Genomic DNA, 7,754 nt, shown 5'->3' with positions numbered 1-7,754 from the left:
GGCAGTAAGAAGGAACGATCTCGTGAAACATATGACAACATGGATGAACCTTGAAGACATAATGCTGAGCGAAATAAGCCAGGCACAAAAAGAGAAATATTATATGCTACTACTAATGTGAACTTTGAAAAATGTAAAACAAATGGTTTATAATGTAGAATGTAGGGGAACTAGCAATAGAGAGCAATTAAGGAAGGGGGAACAATAATCCAAGAAGAACAGATAAGCTATTTAACGTTCTGGGGATGCCCAGGAATGACTATGGTCTGTTAATTTCTGATGGATATAGTAGGAACAAGTTCACAGAAATGTTGCTATATTAGGTAACTTTCTTGGGGTAAAGTAGGAACATGTTGGAAGTTAAGCAGTTATCTTAGGTTAGTTGTCTTTTTCTTACTCCCTTGTTATAGTCTCTTTGAAATGTTCTTTTATTGTATGTTTGTTTTCTTTTTAACTTTTTTTTCATACAGTTGATTTAAAAAAGAAGGGAAAGTTAAAAAAAGAAAAAAAGAAAAACAAGGAAAAAATAAGATGTAGTGCCCCCTTGAGGAGCCTGTGGAGAATACAGGGGTATTCGCCTACCCCACCTCCATGGTTGCTAACATGACCACAGACATAGGGGACTGGTGGTTTGATGGGTTGAGCCCTCTACCACAGGTTTTACCCTTGGGAAGACGGTTGTTGCAAAGGAGAGGCTAGGCCTCCCTATGGTTGTGCCTAAGAGCCTCCTCCTGAATGCCTCTTTGTTGCTCAGATGTGGCCCTCTCTCTCTGGCTAAGCCAACTTGAAAGGTGAAATCACTGCCCTCCCCACTACGTGGGATCAGACACCCAGGGGAGTGAATCTCCCTGGCAACGTGGAATATGACTCCCAGGGAGGAATGTAGACCCGGCATCGTGGGACGGAGAACATCTTCTTGACCAAAAGGGGGATGTGAAAGGAAATGAAATAAGCTTCAGTGGCAGAGAGATTCCAAAAGGAGCTGAGAGGTCACTCTGGTGGGCACTCTTATGCACACTTTAGACAACCCTTTTTAGGTTCTAAAGAATTGGGGTAGCTGGTGGTGGATACCTGAAAGTATCAAACTACAACCCAGAACCCATGAATCTTGAAGACAGTTGTATAAAAATGTAGCTTATGAGGGGTGACAATGGGATTGGGAAAGCCACAAGGACCACACTCCACTTTGTCTAGTTTATGGATGGATGAGTAGAAAAATAGGGGAAGGAAACAAACAGACAAAGGTACCCAGTGTTCTTTTTTACTTCAATTGCTCTTTTTCACTCTAATTATTATTCTTGTTATTTTTGTGTGTGTGCTAATGAAGGTGCCAGGGATTGATTTGGGTGATGAATGTACCACTATGTAATGGTACTGTAAACAATCGAAAGTACGATTTGTTTTGTATGACTGCGTGGTGTGTGAATATATCTCAATAAAATGAAGATTAAAAAAAAAAACAAAAAACAAAAAACAAAAAACTCCATTCGATCACTACATTTTTCCATGGGATGTTTTACAGTTTTATTTGTAGAGTAATGATGTGCGGATATTCATTTTAAAGTCTTGTTTGGAACCATCAATAAAATTTTTCAGAGGGACTTAGGGCAATTTTTGTGATATCCACTCTTATATAGTATATTATGTATGTATGCATGTGTATTGCCTATCTCTTCCCTGAATCCTTTAATAGCAATTTGTAAATATTAGTTCAATTTATTCTTTGATTTAAGGGGTCATTTGGCAAAATTACATTACAAGTGTTGTATTTGTTCACTACTTTTGAGTTTAACTAGACATTTTCTGGTGACTTCCTTCCTGGGAAGAGAATTATTGAGAAATTTTCGAGGTGTATCTAAGAATTTCTCTCTAAATAATTCCCCAAATAGTTCTCTTTTAAAGCCAATTTAGCACATTACTGGTCAAGGATAAAACCAATATTTCTTTAAATATATGTTCTTTCCTTATAGTTTTGAACATTTGAGATAAATAAATAAATGAAAGTATTATGAATAAGTATATAAATTCCTTTGTTGATTAACCATTTATTTGCGTTTAGTTCTTTCAATATGATGTTCATTTGCGCCATGTGTTCTCACATTTCTAAAAGTTCTGTTTTATGTGTTGATACTATGATACTGAGTGTACACATTTTATGAATTGACTTCCTTTGTCTCTGTTAATTTCTTACTTGAAATAGAAAATGTTATTTGTGCAACATCCTCTGGGTAAAAGCTGGTACTGGATGCCATCAATAATCCTCTTATTATCTATGGCTCATTTTAATTTGCTGAGTCTGAAGCAACTGGCATTTAGTGTTTTAAACATGTAGGTCAAAAATACATCCTCAATGCTATATAGTGTGTAGCTTTTTAAATATGATGCAAATCTATATTTCATGTCTGTCTTTATTTTCCTTACATTTAGCTATAGTCAGTAAGAAATTCAGTATGTTGCCATGGCTTTCCTCTCTGCTTTCTACCATCCTCTAAATTTTTCTGAACCATTTGGGAATATTTTGCAGATATTTCCTAAAAAGTGTTTCCTAGCAAAATATTATATTCATTAACAAAGACATCCTCTTATGTAAGCCCAGTATTTTTCAAAAAATTAGGACATGTACATTGATAAAATACAACTTTCCAATCTGTATCTCTTATTTAAATGTAAATGTAACCAGTTCCTCAATAATGTCATTTATTAAAATCATTTTGAAATATTAAAAAAAAAATCTTGGCCCTTCAATGTCTCCACCCTGCAGACTATCTCTGAAGCTCCCAAGGAATCATCGAAAAGAACCATGCCCCCGCTAAAGTGCCCCCTCCCCAGGCCCCACCTCTGCATCTGCTGTCCAGGTTTTACTTCAGAGTTTAGCCCCATGACTTATCACCAGAAAAGCAGTCCTGAGTGGAAAAAAAAAAAAAAAGAAGAATGGGACTTGAGTTAGAAAGTAGAAGGAGGAAGGGACCTCCTTCACACTCAGCTTGAGCTGTTACTGGGTCCTTAACACCACTTCAAACCCCATGCAAATCCTGCAGAACAGGGAACTTGCTCTCAGAGCTCGGACTAGAAGATGGTAACAGTCAAGTGAGTTGGTCAAGGGCACTCAGTAAAGATTAGTACGCCAATCCCCTTCCTCTCTATACACATTTCTTTCTGGGTCTCAGCCATTCCTAAAACCTCCCCTGTCGTTTCTGTGGAATGTACCAGGCTTCTGACCTCTTGCCCAGGTGCCAGGAGCTACGAGCTTTGGCCGTAGGCTGGAACTCCTCCGCAACCCCTTGACTGCACCCCAGGAGAACTTCTTTGTCCGGCTTCCCCTCCTCTTCCGCGTTGCCCTCAGTCCCTCCCCCACCCAGTCAGCCATTCCCAGACCACTGCTCTCCCACGTTATGATTCAGCACACCCACAGTTTGAGGACTTTAAATATTGCAAAACTGGACATCAGAAATGAACTCTTGGCGCTAAGTCATGCTTGTGCTTTACAAATCCATCCTCGCTGTGCCGTCCTCGTATTAAAAATAAGTTACACATTATGCTAAGTGGAATAAGCCAGACCGGAATATTGCATGATTCCACCTAGATGAAATACCTATAATACACAAAGTCATAGAGACGGAAAGTAGATTACAGGATACCGGGTACTGGGGTGTTGGGGAATGGGAAGTTACCACTTCGAGTGTACAGTGTTTCTGTTTTGGGCAATGAAAAAGGTTTGACAATGGCCAGTGGTAATGCTTGCACAACATTGCAAATGCAATTAATGCCACTGAATTGTGCACTTAAAATTGTAAAAATGGCACATTTTATGGTATATATACGTTACCACAATTTTAAAAATGAATTTTTAAAAATGATACAAAAGGAGGCAGAGTCCCATTCCTATTGTCACCTCTTCCTCCCATCAGTTAAAACGTATGTGTGTGTGTGTGTGTGTGTGTGTGTGTGTGTGTGTGTTTGGCTAGGCAGAATTTTTAGTTCAAATCCTGGATCTACCACTTAAAAACTGTTTAACACTCAGCAACTTCTTTAACTTCCTTGAGCCTCACATTTCTTATCTGTAAAATGGGAATAATAATAAGAGTACCCCCTTTCAAGGATGTTGTAAAAATTAAATAACACATAAACCATTTGGAATAATGCTTTGGCACATAGTAAGTTCTCAATAAATGTTACCATTATTATTTCCTCTATGGAGTAACCTAATGTTTAGTGTTTGCGCCAGCCATTTGGCATTCGACACAGGCAGCCTGGTATTCTTGGCTAACTTCTCATAAACGATGTCGGGCTGCCCTAGGACTGTGCCTTATATGTATCTATGCTCAGAAGCACCCAGCACAGGCCATCACCAGGAGTGATGTAACTAGAGTGAGCCACAGTGGCCACCCCAAACCACAGCCTCTGGCCACAACTCTACCTCCATCTCATCTTCTCTCCAGTGGTGAGTTCCTACGTAGAATGGCTGGTGTAATTGCTGAGCATCCCCTCTGTTCTCTGTTGTGGGTCAGATACTGCCAGCTTTGAGTGGCGAGACCTGTGGCCTTTTGTGTTAGAAATTGTAGGAAGGTGTAATGCATGGGTCAAACCAGTATGAGCCATAAGCAGATAGCTGCCCTGCATGACAGCAGGTGCCAGTCTGTCTACAAGGGAATGAGAACCAAAGATACCTAAAACAAAGGAAGTCACTGAAGCCTAACAGAGTTTACCTTGAAGTTTCGATAATAGTTAACAGATCACCTGTGTCTCCGCTGAGCGGTAGGCTCCCCCGCTGCAGTCAGGCCTGAGAAACTAAGATAAGGAAGTCTTTGTGATCATCCCAAGGAATTAGCCCTTCCTTGAGACGTGCAGCGAAGCACTTCTACTCCTGGACAAACTGCCATAAATACTGGCCCGAGTCTCAGGAAAAGGTGGAGGGTCTCACCCAGGAGGGGACGCTCTGCCTGGGACGTGTGCCAGCTGGGACTGTGATCGGCTGAAGAACCGGGACTTCCCCTGCCAGTAGTATCAGATGTGGGGGCTTTCCCCAGCGTGGTGAGATTTTCTTTTTCTTTCCTTTATCTTCTGGACAGACCGTTTTACTTTTAACTATCATGTTATTAATGAAAAATGTTTTTAAACCTGGTTTAATGAGTTTTTTCTTTTCCTGTTCTTTGTCTGCTGGACAGACTGCTTTACTTTCAACTATCGTATCATTAATCATAAATGTTTGTAGTTTTGTAATTCAATAAATTCTCTTCTATAAAGTTGTACTGTATCGGTTTGTGTCTTTTCCCTCCTCCCACGATTTACCTCGCCCAACACTTTTTTAATCCTCTAGGCCATGGAACCCCTCTAGCCCCTAAAGGTCTAAGGATGGATGGGGCTGGAGCCAAAGCATGTTTTATTCTCATGTATTTAGACTGTGCTCTGTGTAAAGGCCTCCTTGGGCAGACGGGAAGAGCCTGACCCTAGAACTTTGGTCTGTGTGTGTGTGTGTGTGTGTGTATGTGGTATTTAAATTTTTTTTTATTGTGGTAAAAGTCACATATCACAAATTCACCATCTTAACCATTTTAAAGTATATAATTCCGTGATATTAATTATATTCATAAGGTAGTGCAATGATTACTACTACCCAGTTCCAGAACATTTTCATCACCCAAACAGAAAACCCCATACCCATTAAACAGTAATTCTCCAACTCCCTCATCCCATCCCCTGGAAACCAGCAATAAACTTTCTGTCTCCATAGATTTTCCTATTGTGGACATTTCACATAAAAGGGATCATACAATATGTGGCCTTTTAAAGTACCTGGCCTCTTTCACTTAGTATGATGTCTTCAAGATTCATCCATGTTTCCACATGTATCAGAACTTCATTGCTTTTTTATGGTTGAACAATTCCGTTGTAGGAAGATACTACATTTTGTTTATCCATTCATCTGCCGATGGGCTGTTAGATTGTTTCCACTGTTTGGCTATTGTGGAAAATGCTGCTACAGACATGCATGCACATGTATCTGTTTGAGTCCCTGTTTTCGACTCCTTTGGGCATATACCCCGGGGTGGGATTGCTGGGTCACGTGGTGACTCCATGTTCAGCTTACTGAGGATTAGTGGTCTCTTTTGCATCAGGATTCTTTCCCTCAACACTAGAGGAGGTTCACCTGTATTGTTGCAAGTGTGTAGATGGTTCATGTCCACCATTGCAGCATTCCATGGTTTGAAAATAAACAACTTAAGTATCCATTCTTCAGTTGATGGGCATTGGGAGGTTCAATTTGGGGCCCTTGTGACTAATGCTGCTCTCCCTTGTCTTTTGGTAACACAAATGTACACATTTCTGTTGGGAATGTAGCTATTGATGAGCATGTGTCAGGTTTGCCCATTTCAGCCGCCAGTTTTCCACAGTGCTTATGCCGATTTGCACAACCACATGACATCCCCACCTTTCTCATTGTGGCCAGTCTGGTGGGCCTGGAGTGGTAGCTCATTGTAGATTTACTCTGCTTTACCCTGGAGGCCTTTTGTGTGCATTGCAGCCATTCAGACACCCTCTTTTGTAAAGAGTTTCACCCATCGTTCTACAGGACCGTCTGCGTTTTTCCTAGAGATATGCAGGAACCTCTGGACAGCTAAATGAACCCCTTTGGGGGTACACATGTGGAAATATCCTTTCCTGATCAACTTGCCTTTTCACTTCCTTATTGTGGCTTCTTGTGGATAGAAGGGCTGAATTTTAAAATAGTCTAATTTAACCTTTTTCCTTCATTAGTATTTGTTTTTAATTTTTATGTTAGTAACATATATTCAATCTAAAATTCCCGTTTTTAATCACCTTCAGATTTGTAATTCAGTGGTGTTAATTACATTCACAAACTACCACTATCCATTACCAAAACTTTTCCATCACCCCAAACAGAAACTCGTTGCCCACTAAGCATTAAGTACCCATTCCATATCCCCAGCCTGGCCCCTGCTAACCTGTATTCTAGTTTCTGACTATGAATTTGCTTATCCTAATTATTTCGTTTCAGTGAGAACATACAATATTTGTGTCTGGCTTATTTCACTCAACATGATGTCTTCAAGGTCAGAACCTTGGTCTTGAACAGATGAAGACAGTGCATAAGGCTGCTGCCCAGTCCCACAGGTCAACAAGGCGGGCAGTTTGTAGGTGTCTGGGTCTGGAGTTCTCCGGGGTTTTATGCCTTCCCTGACTTTTCCATCTCTGAGGGTCAGGTTCTTCCTCTACATCTCTCTCTGGGTTGCACTACACAGTCCCTGGCAAAAGACCTTGCTTACAGCGCACAGTCACTCCACGTGTGCTGACCAACAGCCTATAGCATGTTGGTTTGGGGGTTGTACCAGATTAGACTTCAGTGAGGTCTTTAAAGAAGCTGAGATCTAATTCACAAGATTCGCTCAGATGGACCTGCAAAAGCTGTTCACAGATCACTAGGATATCATTAAAAAGCTAACCACATTTGCAAATGAGAGCGCTGGAGGAGGGAGGGTGGTGTGGGTGCCAAGTGCTTCTGGTTCATCTACAAAGGCTCTCTGGTTGGAGTTGGGTGGGGTTGGGGGCTGAAGCTCTCATTGAAACGGATGTAGTTTGAAAGACTGAGGGGAGGGTGTGGTCTTAGGCCGTAATCCACCCTTTCCTGGTTCCGGTCAGCATGTGAGTCGTTCCAGAGTTCCACTGCGGGCCACCTGGAACGGTCTAGTGTGCACCATCTCTCAGCAAGTGAGCTGAGTTCCTGGAAAACATCA

Source organism: Choloepus didactylus, chromosome 2 (genome assembly GCF_015220235.1).
Source record: "Choloepus didactylus isolate mChoDid1 chromosome 2, mChoDid1.pri, whole genome shotgun sequence".
Classification (NCBI taxonomy): domain Eukaryota; kingdom Metazoa; phylum Chordata; class Mammalia; order Pilosa; family Megalonychidae; genus Choloepus; species Choloepus didactylus.
The sequence above is the reverse complement of the archived record's forward strand: the minus strand, read 5'-3'. Positions refer to the sequence as shown.